This window comes from Mesoplodon bidens (assembly GCF_964165515.1).
Source record: "Mesoplodon bidens genome assembly, chromosome: 5".
NCBI classification, from domain to species: domain Eukaryota; kingdom Metazoa; phylum Chordata; class Mammalia; order Artiodactyla; family Ziphiidae; genus Mesoplodon; species Mesoplodon bidens.
Genome location: NC_138161.1, coordinates 95461207 through 95473424, shown reverse-complemented (window position 1 = coordinate 95473424; position 12218 = coordinate 95461207). Strand labels below are relative to the sequence as shown.

Sequence of the window (12218 nt, the reverse complement as noted above, 5' to 3'; positions counted from 1 at the left end):
CCAAAAATAAATAAATTAATTAGTTACAAAAAAAAGAAATGTGAGAAATAAATGTTTGTTGTTTAAAGTTCAGTTTAGGGTATCTTTGTTATAGCAGGCTGAGTGGAACAAGACAAGCCTCTAGGATTGAAAGTTTACTCTTTAGAGAGGTTGACTCAGAGACTGGATTTGGAAATATGAGAAACAGCAAAGGGAAGGGAGGTCCAACTGAACTGAGAGTGGGAGCCGAGGGAAAGTTTGCAGAGTTAATGGTTAGACTCTAGCCTCTTACCCTCACACAGCTGTCAGGAGACTGATTTTCAGGCTTAGAAATGGGATGGTTCTTCTCTTGGGAAACCAGTTAATCCAAGGAAAAAAACTTACAGATATTGGCAGTAGGGAAGGTGGGCACTGAGGGAAACACCTGTGTCCCAGCCTGATCACAAGCCCACACTTAGCTTCCAACTATCTTTTTCATGCCTTACACTTAAATATGGACAGCACCCAAGGACCATGAGAGATTTGGGAAAAGCATTTAACATGAAAGAGAAAATAAAACAAACATTAAAGCAAAAAAAAAAAAATAACAACAACAACAAAAAAATTTACAAGAAAAGAGATAATCCAAGGAGCAAAAGATGATATTGAATCTATGAAATGAGAAAAAAATGCTCTAAAAATAAATATTCAGCAGTCAAGGAAGAGTTTTTGGAAATTAAAAAGGTATTAGTTAAACTAAAAATTAAATTTCTAATTGAAGTATAGTTGATTTACAATATTATTTTTAGGAGTACAACAGTGATTCAATATTTTTATGACTCTTTTTTTTTTTTTGGCTGTGCCATGCGGCATGTAGGATCTTAGTTCCCCAACCAGGGATCGAACCTGTGCCCCCCTGCATTGGAATCTTAACCACTGGACTGCCAGGGAAGTCCCCAATATTTTTATAGATTATGCTCCATTTAAAGTTATTATAAAATAATGACTATATTTCCCTGTGCTGTACAAAAAAATAAATTGCTAGAAGCTTTGGGAGATAAAGTTGAAGACATCGTCAAAATAGAAAAAAGGAGAACTGAATAAGAAGAGAAAACATAGAATCATTTGAGCAGGTCCAATATTCAAATAAAGGAGGTCCAAAAAGAACAGAAAAGAGAGGAAATAATCAAGGGAAAAAAAATAAAGATTTCTCAGAAGAGAAGTTCATGTCTCCAGATTGAAAGGGTTCATTGAGTGCCTAGTGAAATGAATGAAACAAACAAACAAAAAGCATTGTGAGGTTTTAGAATATTATCGTTAAAGAGAAGATTCTAAAACTCTAGGGTTGGGGAGGGGGAACAGATCACATTCAAAGGAGAGGAAAGCTGGAAATTTTGAAAGCAACGCCTTCAGAATTCCAAGGAAAACTGAAATACAATCTAGAATTCTATAACTCAGAGAACATAGGTATGTATTATGTCATAGACTTTGCAGTGAAATGAGCATTAGAATGTTTAGGCTGCACAATAATAGAATTAATTCTTTCTTTTATTCTGCTAAGCTCTCTTTCTTTCTGCTTTCCTCTAAATGTATAGGAAATCTATTAGATAAAAATCACCTCTAAAGTTCTTATTTCTTGTCAAAGACAGCACTCCCCAGATAAGAAATGGTATTCTAAGTAATAAACATCAAAATAAACCATCCGAGTGGGAGGCTGAGGGAGACGATCAGTGGTGTTATTTAGCTTACCACTCCTCCCAACCTTTTAAAACAGTTTTATTTTACTTTATTTTTTTATAAATTTATTTATTTTGGGCTCCATTGGGTCTTCGTTGCTGTGCGCGGGCTTTCTCTAGTTACGGTGAGGTGGGGCTACTCTTCGTTGAGGTGCGCAGGCTTCTCATTTCGGTGGCTTCTCTTGTTGCAGAGCATGGGTTCTAGGTGCACAGTCTTCAGTAGTTGTGGCTTGTGGGCTCTAGAGCGCAGGCTCAGTAGTTGTGGCACACGGACTTAGTTGCTCCACGGTATGTGGGATCTTCCCGGACCAGGGCTTGGACCCGTGTCTCCTGCATTGGCGGATGGATTCTTAACCACTGCACCACCAGGGAAGTCCCTAAAACAGTATTATTGTAAAAGATTGCACATTTTTTTCAGAAATATGCATCAACTTATTGGCACAGTTTAACAAATATTTACTGTAAAGCAAACACCCATGTAACTGATACTAAGGTTAAGAAATTAAACGTCATGAGCACTTCATCCCAATCCATGTATCAATTTCTGATCCCAACTTCTCTCCTCTCCCAAAAGGTAACTGTTACCTTTCTTTTACTTTCTTTTTGTTTTCTTGCTTTTCTTTATAGCTATACCATATATGTGCGCAGTATCTTTAAACAATGTTGTGTTGTGTTTGCCTGTTTTAGAACTTTATATAAATCAGACTGTATATATTCTTTTGTATCTTGCTTTTTTCTTTTTTACTCACCATTACATTGTAAGTCACTCATATTATTGCATGCAGTTGAAATTCATTAATTTTGTTGTTGAGTGATATTCCTGTATGAATATACTCTATATTTTTATCCATTCTATTGGAAATAGATTGCTTCCTATGGACATTTTCATATACATATTCTGGTTTGTATGTATACACATTTCTCTAGGATATATGCCCAGAAATATAATTGCTACATCACTGGGTATGTATATCTTCAACTTTACTAGATACTATCAAGTTGTTTTCCAAAGTGGTTATACTGATTTACAACCTCACGAGCAGTGTATGAACATTCCAGTTGTTCTGCATCTCTATCAACATTTGGTATTGTCTTTCTCCTTTTTTTCTTTTCTTTTCCTTTCCTTTCCTTTCCTTCCTCCTCCTCCCTCCTTCCCTCCCTCCCTCCCTTCCTTCTTTACTTTCTGTTCCAGTACCAGTATAGTATATATCCTTGCAGTTGAAATTTGCACTTTCATGATGACTAAAGAGATTTAGTACTTTTTCATTGGCAGTTAGGATTTCCTGTTTTGTGAACAACTACTTAAGTCTTTTTTTCTTTTTTAAATGAATTGTGTGCCTTTTTCTCAATAGATTTGGTTTGTCTTTCCTTTCATGAGTAATATAGGTGGATGTTGATAGAGAGTGGAGTTATATGGTCATATCCCACCTTTTAGAAAACTGCCAAATGGAGTTTAAGTTATTGTATGTGTGTGTGTGTGCGCGCACACGTGCATACGCAGGAGGATTATTGAGTCAGTTCTTCTTTTCAGATGTTACCTCCAGGCAGTTCATGAGTTTTCTGCCCTGGAGTCTGGGCAAGAGATGCTTGGTGAGATTTGAGTAAGCACCATCAAGGGAAGGCACAGGAATACACCCTACCCCCCACCCCAATCAGGAGATCACTTAATGGAGGACATCAAAGGATGTCCATTGCTTGGGGAAGGTCTCCAGTTAATCATTACCTAGAAGTAGAGAGCAGAACATGGTCTGGTCAATCCCCTGAACGGGTCAGTCCCCTTTAATCAGTGCTTTGAAGACCTTTAAATTCCTGTTAGACCCATTAGTTCATCTGGAAACTAATGTTTACTTGGAAATGAGACAAATAAGAAGGGGATTCTCTGAAACAATCCTCTAGAGGAATGTGTCTTCACCACCCTTAAATTTAGATAAAGTGAAGAAAGTAGGAGAAAGTTACTTGCAACTTCTGATAAATAAGCTGCTGGAGCATTTCTGAACGTCTTTAAACATAATTTTTTTAAATTAAATTTTATTTTTTTATACAGCCGGTTCTTATTAGTCATCTTTTTTTTTTTTTCTTTTGTGGTACGTGGGCCTCTCACTGTTGTGGCCTCTCCCATTGCAGAGCACAGGCTCCAGATGTGCAGGCTCAGTGGCCATGGCTCATGGGCCCAGCTGCTCCGCGGCATGTGGGATCTTCCTGGACCCGGGGCACGAACCCGTGTCCCCTGCGTCGGCAGGTGGACTCTCAACCACTACCACCAGGGAAGCCCCAGTCATCCATTTTATACACATCAGTATATACATGTCAATCCCAATCTCCCAATTCATCACACCACCACCACCACCTGCTGCTGCTTTCCCCCCTTGGTGTCCATACATTTGTTCTCTACATCTGTGTCTCAATTCTGCTCTGCAAATCGGTTCATCTGTACCATTTTTCTAGGTTCCACATATATGTGTTAATATGTGATATTTGTTTTTCTCTTTCTGACTTACTTCACTCTGTATGACGGTCTCTAGATACATCGACGTCTCTACAAATGACCCAATTTCGTTACTTGTTATGGCTGAGTAATATTCCATTGTATGTATGTACCACATCTTCTTTATCCATTCGTCTGTCGATGGGCATTTAGGTTGCTTCCATGACCTGGCTATTGAAAATAGTGCTGCAATGAACATTGGGGTGCATGTGTCTTTTTGAATTATGGTTTTCTCTGGGTATATGCCAAGTAGTGGGATTGCTGGGTCATATGGTAATTCTATTTTTAGTTTTTTAAGGAACCTCCATACTGTTCTCCATAGTGGCTGTATCAATTTACATTCCCACCAACAGTGCAAGAGGATTCCCTTTTCTCCACACCCTCTCCAGTATTTGTTGTTTGTAGATTTTCTGATGATGCCCATTCTAACTGGTGGGAGGTGATACCTCATTGTAGTTTTGATTTGCAGTTCTCTAATAATTAGTGATGTTAAACAGGTTTTCATGTGCTTCTTGGCCATCTGTATGTCCTCTTTGGAGAAATGTCTGTTTAGGTCTTCTGCCCATTTTTTGATTGGGTTGTTTGTTTTTTTAATATTGAGCCGCATGAGCTGTTTATGTATTTTGGAGATTAATCCTTTGCCTGTTGATTCATTTGCAAATATTTTTCCCATTCTGAAGGTTGTCTTTTCGTCTTCTTTGTAGTTTCCTTTGCTTTTCAAAAGCTTTTAAGTTTCATTAGGTCCCATTTGTTTATTTTTGTTTTTATTTCCATTATTCTAGGAGGTGGATCAAAAAAGATCTTGCTGTGATTTACCTCAAAGAGTGTTCTTCCTGTGTTTTCCTCTAAGAGTTTTATGGTGTCTGGTCTTACACTTAGGTCTCTAATCCATTTTGAGTTTATTTTTGTGTATGGGGTTAGGGAGTGTTCTAATTTCATTCTTTTCCATGTAGCTGTCCAGTTTTCCCAGCACCAGTTAGTGAAGAGACTGTCTTTTCTCCATTGTATATCCTTGCCTCCTTTGTATATCCTTGCCTCCTTTGTATATCCTTGCCTCCTTTGTCATGGATTAGTTGACCATAGGTGCGTGGGTTTATCTCTGGGCTTTCTACCCTGTTTTATTGACCTATGTTTCTGTTTTTGTGCCAGTACCATATTGTCTTGATTACTGTAGCTTTGTAGTATAGTCTGAAGTCAGGGAGTCTGATTCCTCCAGCTCCATTTTTTTCCTCAAGGCTGCTTTGGCTATTCGGGGTCTTTTGTGTATCCACACAAATTTTAAGATTTTTTTGTTCTAGTTCTGTAAAAAATGCCATTGGTAATTTGATAGGGATTACATTGAATCTGTAGATTGCTTTGGGTAGTATAGTCATTTTCACAGTATTGATTCTTCCAATCCAAGATCATAGTATATCTCTCCATCTGTTTGTATCATCTTTAATTTCTTTCAACAGTGTCTTATAGTTTTCTGCATACAGGTCTTTTGTCTCCCTAGGTAGGTTTATTCCTAGGTATTTCATTCTTTTTGTTGCAATGGTAAATGAGAGTGTTCCCTTAATTTCTCTTTCAGATTTTTCAGCATTAGTGTATAGGAATGCAAGAGATTTCTGAGCATTAATTTTGTATCCTGCTACTTTACCAAATTCATTGATTAGCTCTAGTAGTTTTCTGGTGGCAACTTTAGGATTCTCTGTTTATAGTATCATGTCATCTGCAAACAGTGACAGTTTTAACATCTTCTTTTCCAATTTGTATTCCTTTTATTTCTTTTTCTTCTCTGATTTCCATGGCTAGGACTTCCAAAACTATGTTGAATAATATTGGTGAGAGTGGACATGCTCTTGTTCCTGATCTTAGAGGAAATGCTTTCAGTTTTTCACCATTGAGAATGATGTTTGCTGTGGGTTTGTCATATATGGCCTTTATTATGTTGATGTAGGTTCCCTCTATGCCCACATTCTGGAGAGTTTTCATCATAAATGGGTGTTCAATTGCGTCAAAAGCTTTTTCTGCATCTATTGAGATGATCATGTGGTTTTTATTCTTCAGTTTGTTAATATGGTGTATCACATTGATTGATTTGCATATACTGAATGATCCTTGCATCCCTGGAATAAATCACACTTGATCATGGTGTATGATCCTTTTAATGTGTTGTTGGATTCTGCTTGCTAGTATTTTGTTGAGGATTTTTGCATCTATATTCATCAGTGATATTGGTCTGTAATTTTCTTTTTTTGTAGTATCTTTGTCTGGTTTTGGTGTCAGGGTTATGGTGGCCTCATAGAATGAGTTTGGGAGTGTTCCTTCCTCTGCGATTTTTTGGAAGAGTTTGAGAAGGATAGGTGTTAGTTCTTCTCTAAATGTTTGATAGAATTCATCTGTGAAGCCATCTGGTCCTGGGCTTTTGTTTGTTGGAAGATTTTTAATCACAGGTTCAATATCATTACTTGTGATTGGTCTGTTCATATTTTCTGTTTCTACCTGGTTCAGTCTTGGAAGGTTATACCTTTCTACGAATTTGTCCATTTCTTCCAGGTTGTCAATTTTATTGGCATAGAGTTGCTTGTAGTAGTCTCTTAGGATGCTTTGTATTTCTGCAGCATCTGTTGTAACTTCTCCTTTTTCGTTTCTAATTTTATTGATTTGAGTCCTCTCCCTCTTTTTCTTGATGAGTCTGGCTAAAGGTTTATCAATTTTGTTTATCTTCTCAAAGAACCAGCTTTTAGTTTTATTGATCTTTGTTATTGTTTTCTTTGTTTCTATTTCATTTATTTCTGCTCTGATCTTTATGATTTCTTTCCTTCTGCTAACTTTGGGTTTTGCTTGTTCTTCTTTCTCTAGTTCCTTTAAGTGTAAGGTTAGATTGTTTATTTGACATTTTTATTGTTTCTTGAGGTAGGCTTGTATAGCTATAAACTTCCCTCTTAGAACTGCTTTTGCTGCATCCCATAGATTTGGATCATCGTGTTTTCATTATCATTTGTCTCTAGGTATTGTTTGATTTCCTCAGTGATCTCTTGGTTATTTAGTAACGTATTGTTTGGCCTCCATGTGTTTGTGTTATTTTACATTTTTTCCCTGTAATTGATTTCTAATCTTATAGCATTGTGGTCAGAAAAGATGCTTGTTATGATTTCAGTTTTCTTAAATTTACTGAAGCTTGATTTGTGACACAAGATGTGAGCTATCCTGAAGAATGTTCCATGTGCACTTGAGAAGAAAGTGTAATCTGCTGTTTTTGGATGGAATGCCCTATAAATATCAATTAGGTCTATCTGGGCTATTGTGTCATTTAAAGCATGTGCTTCCATATTAATTTTCTGTTTGGATGATCTGTCCATTGGTGTAAGGGAAGTGTTAAAGTCCCCCACTATTATTGTGTTACTGTCGGTTTCCTCTTTTATAGCTGTTAGCAGTTGCCTTATGTATTGAGGTGCTCCTATGTTGGGTGCATATATATTTTTAATTGTTATATCTTCTTCTTGGAATGATCCCTTGATCATTATGTAGTGTCCTTCCTTGTCTCTTGTAACATTCTTTATTTTAAAGTCTATTTTATCTGATATGAGTATTGCTACTCCAGCTTTCTTTAGATTTCCATTTGCATGGAATATGTTTTTCCATCCCCTCACTTTGAGTCTGAATGTGTCCCTAGGTCTGAAGTGGGTCTCTTGTAGACAGCATATATATGTTTCTTGTTTTTGTGTCCATTCAGTGAGCCTGTGTCTTTTGGTTGGAGCATTTAATCCATTCATGTTTGAGGTAATTATCGGTATGTATGTTCCTGTTACCATTTTCTTAATTGTTTTGGGTTTGTTTTTGTAGGTCTTTTTCTTCTCTTGTGTTTCCCACTTAGAGAAGTTCCTTTACCATTTGTTGTAGAACTAGTTTGGTGGTGCTGAATTCTCTTAACTTTTGCTTGTCTGTAAAGCTTTTGATTTCTCCATTGAATCTGAATGAGATCCTTCCCAGGTAGAGTAATCTTGGCTGTAGAGTCTTCCCTTTCATCACAGTAGGTATATCATGCCACTCCCTTCTGGCTTGTAGAGTTTCTGCTGAGAAATCAGCTGTTAACCTTATGGGAGTTCCCTTGTATGTTTTCATTTTTCCCTTGCTCCTTTCAATAATTTTTCCTTGTCTTTAAGTTTTGCCAATTTGATTACTATGTGTCTCAGTATGTTTCCCCTGTGTTTATCCTGTATGGGACTCTCTGCACTGCCTGGACTTGGGTGGCTATTTCCTTTCCCATGTTAAGTAAGTTTTCGACTATAATCTCTTCAAATATTTTCTCAGGTTCTTTCTCCCTCTCTTCTCCTTCTGGGACCCCTATAATGTGAATGTTGTTGCGTTTAATGTTGTCCCAGAGGTCTCTTAGGCTGTCCTCATTTCTTTTCATTCTGTTTTTGTGTATTCTGTTCCGCAACAGTGAATTACACCTTTCTCTCTTCCAGGTCACTTATCCGTTCTTCTGCCTCAGTTAATTCTGCTATTGCTTACTTCTAGTGTATTTTTCATTTCACTTATTGTGTTGTTCATCTCTGTTTGTTTGTTCTTTAATTCTTCTAGGTCTTTGTTAGACATTTCTTGCATGTTCTCAATCTTTGCCTCCATTCTTTTTCCGAGGTCCTGGATCATCTTCACTATCATTATTCTGAATTCTTTTTCTGGAAGGTTTCCTAACTCCATTTCATTTAGTTGTTTTTCTGGGGTTTTATCTTGTTCCTTCATCTGGTACATAGCCCTCTGCCTTTTCATCTTGTCTATCTTTCTGTGAATATGGTTTTTGTTCCACAGGCTGCAGGATTGTAGTTCTTCTTGCTTCTGCTGTCTGCCCTCTAAACATAATTTTAAGAGAGCTGATGAACTGTCTCTGCAATATAATGACTGATAATTTCTACATTTGAACATTTTTTCTACCCAGAGGATTAACTTATTGAGAATTTTTTTAAAATAATACTTGAGTTGGTTGTAATTTTGCAAGGCATCATTTCTTAAATAAAAAATGTAATTATAACTTTTGCTAAGCTCCACAGGGGCAGAGATTTGGGTCTCTTGTATTCACCATTGTTTTTTCCAGAGGCTAGAGCAGTGCCTGTTACATGGCAGGCCCTCAAATATTCATTGAATAAATGGATGAATACGTGATAGATGTTGAAAGCTGATAGCCTAATAACAGAAGGAAACAAAGATGATGCTTATTATTATGTGAACACATGCAAGCATACACACTCACTACTTTAGTTTGACTATATTTATGACTTTACAGGGGAAAAGATGCAAAATTTCTGCCTTTAGGAAGATAATGCATATAAATAACTAACGAGCATGAGAATAGTCATAAAACACAACCAATAAACTTAAAGGTAAGGTCTTACTTTTTGAGGGCAAAAACTGTTTTTCTCCTCTTTTATTTTATTTATTTATTTTTTTTAAGTTTATTTATTTATTTTTTTAATTAGTTTCTGCTTTATAACAAAGTGAATCAGTCATACATATACATCTGTTCCCACATCCCTTCCCTCATGCATCTCCCTCCCTCCCACCCTCCCCATCCCACCCCTCCAGGCGGTCACAAAGCACCGAGCTGATCTCCCTGTGCTCTGCGGCTGCTTCCCACTATCTATCTACCTTACGTTTGGTAGTGTATACACGTCCATGCCTCTCTTTCGCCTTGTCACAGCCCACCCTTCCCCCTCCCCATATCCTCAAGTCCATTCTCAAGTAGGTCTGCGTCTTCATTCCCGTTTTGCCCCTAGGTTCTTCATGACATTTTTTTTTTTAATTCCGTATATATGTGTTAGCATACGGTATTTGTCTTTCTCTTTCTGACTAACTTCACTCTGTATGACAGACTCTAGGTCTATCCACCTCATTACAAATAGCTCAGTTTCGTTTCTTTTTATGGCTGAGTAATATTCCATTGTATATATGTGCCACATCTTCTTTATCCATTCATCCGATGATGGACACTTAGGTTGTTTCCAGCTCCGGGCTATTGTGAATAGAGCTGCAATGAACATTTTGGTACATGTCTCTTTTTGAATTATGGTTTTCTCAGGGTATATGCCCAGTAGTGGGATTGCTGGGTCATATGGTAGTTCTATTTGTAGTTTTTTAAGGAACCTCCATACCGTTCTCCATAGTGGCTGTACCAATTCACATTCCCACCAGCAGTGCAAGAGTGTTCCCTTTTCTCCACACCCTCTCCAGCATTTATTGTTTCTAGATTTCTTGATGATGGCCATTCTGACTGGTGTGAGATGATATCTCATTGTAGTTTTGATTTGCATTTCTCTAATGATTAATGATGTTGAGCATTCTTTCATGTGTTTGTTGGCAGTATGTATATCTTCTTTGGAGAAATGCCTATTTAAGTCTTCTGCCCATTTTTGGATTGGGTTGTCTGTTTTTTTGCTATTGAGCTGCATGAGCTGTTTATAAATTTTGGAGATTAATCCTTTGTCAGTTGCTTCATTTGCAAATATTTTCTCCCATTCTGAGGGTTGTCTTTTGGTCTTCTTTATGGTTTCCTTTGCTGTGCAAAAGCTTTGAAGTTTCATTAGGTCCCATTTGTTTATCTTTGTTTTTATTTCCATTTCTCTAGGAGGTGGGTCCAAAAGGATCTTGCTGTGATTTATGTCATAGAGTGTTCTACCTATGTTTTCCTCTAAGAGTTTGATAGTTTCTGGCCTTACATTTAAGTCTTTAATCCATTTTGAGCTTATTTTTGTGTATGGTGCTAGGGAATGATCTAATCTGAAACTTTTACATGTCCCTGTCCAGTTTTCCCAGCACCACTTATTGAAGAGGCTGTCCTTTCTCCACTGTACATTCCTGCCTCCTTTATCAAAGATAAGTTGGCCATATGTGCGTGGGTTTATCTCTGGGCTTTCTATCCTGATCCACTGATCTATCTTTCTGTTTTTATGCCAGTACCAGACTGTCTTAATTACTGTAGCTTTGTAGTATAGTCTGAAGTCAGGGAGCCTGATTCCTCCAGCTCCGTTTTTCGTTCTCAAGATTGCTTTAGCTATTCGGGGCCTTTTGTTTTTCCAAACAAATTTTGAAATTTTTTGTTCTAGTTCTGTGAAAAATGCCATTGGTAGTTTGATAGGGATTGCATTGAATCTGTAGATTGCTTTCGGTAGTAGAGTCATTTTCACAATATTGATTCTTCCAATCCAGGAGCATGGTATATCTCTCCATCTATTTGTATCATCTTTAATTTCTTTCATCAGTGTCTTATAGTTTTCTGCATACAGGTCTTTTGTCTCCTTAGGTAGGTTTATTCCTAGATATTTTATTCTTTTTGTTGCGATGGTAAATGGGAGTGTTTTCTTGATTTCATTTTCAGATTTTTCATCATTAGTGTACAGGAATGCCAGAGATTTCTGTACATTAATTTTATATCCTGCTACTTTACCAAATTCATTGATTAGCTCTAGTAGTTTTTCGGTAGCATCTTTAGGATTCTCTATGTATAGTATCATGTCATCTGCAAACAGTGACAGCTTTACTTCTTCTTTTCCAATTTGGATTCCTTTTATTTCCTTTTCTTCTCTGATTGCTGTGGCTAAAACTTCCAAAACTATGTTGAATAAGAGTGGTGAGAGTGGGCAGCCTTGTCTTGTTCCTGATCTTAGTGGAAATGGTTTCAGTTTTTCACCATTGAGGACAATGTTGGCTGTGGGTTTGTCATATATGGCCTTTATTATGTTGAGGAAAGATCCCTCTATACCTACTTTCTGCAGGGTTTTTATCATAAATGGGTGTTGAATTTTGTCGAAAGCTTTCTCTGCATCTATTGAGATGATCATATGGTTTTTCTCCTTCAACTTGTTAATATGGTGTATTACATTGATTGATTTGCGTATATTGAAGAATCCTTGCATTCCTGGGATAAACCCCACTTGATCATGGTGTATGATCCTTTTAATGTGCTCTTGGATTCTGTTTGCTAGTATTTTGTTGAGGATTTTTGCATCTATGTTCATCAGTGATATTGGCCTGTAGTTTTCTTTCTTTGTGACATCCTT

At 37.1% G+C, this 12218-nt stretch overlaps 1 protein-coding gene across 3 annotated transcripts in view; it reads left to right on the top strand.

Annotated features, from left to right (window-relative positions):
• The window catches only part of LOC308617228 (uncharacterized protein), a 66183-nt gene that overhangs the window by 17793 nt on the left and 36172 nt on the right, over positions 1-12218 (top strand). The window lies entirely within an intron of this gene.